The sequence below is a fragment of the Coffea arabica genome, chromosome 3e, assembly GCF_036785885.1.
Source record: "Coffea arabica cultivar ET-39 chromosome 3e, Coffea Arabica ET-39 HiFi, whole genome shotgun sequence".
Lineage (NCBI taxonomy): Eukaryota > Viridiplantae > Streptophyta > Magnoliopsida > Gentianales > Rubiaceae > Coffea > Coffea arabica.
Genome location: NC_092315.1, coordinates 40,188,971 through 40,190,787, shown reverse-complemented (window position 1 = coordinate 40,190,787; position 1,817 = coordinate 40,188,971).

Genomic DNA, 1,817 nt, shown 5'->3' with positions numbered 1-1,817 from the left:
ACATTTCATCAGAAGACACCAACATCCAAATCCAAAGCAATTCCAGTCAAAATAGACGATTACAATCACAGTTCGCACTTTCTGATCACCCAGAACAGCAACAGAAAAAACGACATATCTCACTCTACACTAATCCAAATGACCTGAAATTTTGTAGACACCTCTAAAATGTCATTCCCTACAACTTTCATGTTTTGAGAAAAGTCCAATTCGGCCTCTATCTATGACCTAAAATTTCGGACAGAATGTAGCTTCAAGAACCCTAATTTTCCAGAATTTCTTCCAAACCCAAAATTGGTTGCTATTATCACCAATTCACACCCACATGAGTCATTTCCACTCATTAACAGCCATCATAGATGACCACAACATCTCATTCATATTAAACCAGAAAATTCCTCATAAATATAAAAACTTCACCAAATCACTTCAAATCAAGAATTAATTCACATAATCCATCACTTTAGCTACTATTAAGCATCACTTAAGCATCATTAGGTGTGTAGGATGTTCAACCATCACTTACCTAGGAAACAAGAGAAAAGGAGTTATAGACCACCTTAGCTCTTCCAAAAACTTCACCAAACTCCCCACTAACACAAACAGGCAAGATTGTATGGAGTAAAAACTAATTTATGTGATTGATTTTGGAAGATTAAGCTAGTTGGAAGCTTGAAATGTTGAAGAAACTTTCTTCCTTCTTGAGCTAAGAGGGCCGGCCATCCAAGGGTAAGAAATGGTGCATTTTTAGTGATTTTTGAAGATATTTAACTCAAATGGGTCAAAAGTCAAAAAAAAGTGAATAGTAACTCTTAAGCTATTTCCAATACAATGGTGACACTTGTCACCTTTAGGTTTAAAACTTATCTTTTTGTCTCTCCAAGACAAATATCTTAACACATTGTAAACTAATATCACTTAATACAAAATTCCAACAAGTTGTCAAAAATATAATGCATTTACCGCACTAGCGGGTCCCACGTCCAAAATACGCTTTTAATTTCTCAAAAACTAACCGATACTAGAAAAATCATTTGAAAACTATATTTGCTCATAAACTTTATCTGGGGAATTTTTCTAATAAAGAAAATGTAGAAAAGGCGGGCGATTAAAAAAACTAAACCCTAGAAAATTAGAAAATTTTCGGGTTCTCACACTTATACTTTTCGGGGCGTCACAATCTCCCCTCCTTAAAAGAATGTCGTCCTCGACATTCCCACTTGTACCAATCAAGTCAAGACATCCCGCAAAAATCTCTCAAGAGTCAAATCAAACCCACAGTCCGGCATCCTAAACTTCAAGCCTAGGATACACTACAGAGATCTGAAGCCTAAGCTCTGATACCAACTGTGACAGCCCCACCTCCCCCTAAGGCGAACCAGAGGGTTCGGCGGGCCGCCTGCCCAGCTCTCGCCGAGACTCAGTCGTTCACTACAGTCCTCAAATGAATTACAATATAAATCTCAAATATTACAACATGTTCTTCAATAATTACATGTCATAAGCGAAGCGGAAACTAAATTTTCAACTATACATCAAATGATTCCAAATCCAAACTGTACAAGATATATGCCATCCAGCCACATGAATAAGTACTACTCGCCCTTCCTTCGCCTTGAGCCCTGTGGAGGGGAATAAAATCGTTTTGGGGTGAGCTAGAAGCTCAGCGAGTAACCAGTAAAATCATTAAACAAATATATTTCACAATGTTGCATTTCGATCATTTCGATGATGTCATGATTCAGAGATCAAATGTCCGTTTAGTGCTCTCGTGAGCCGGTGAAATCATAGCACTTGAACACCAACGCTCAAATACA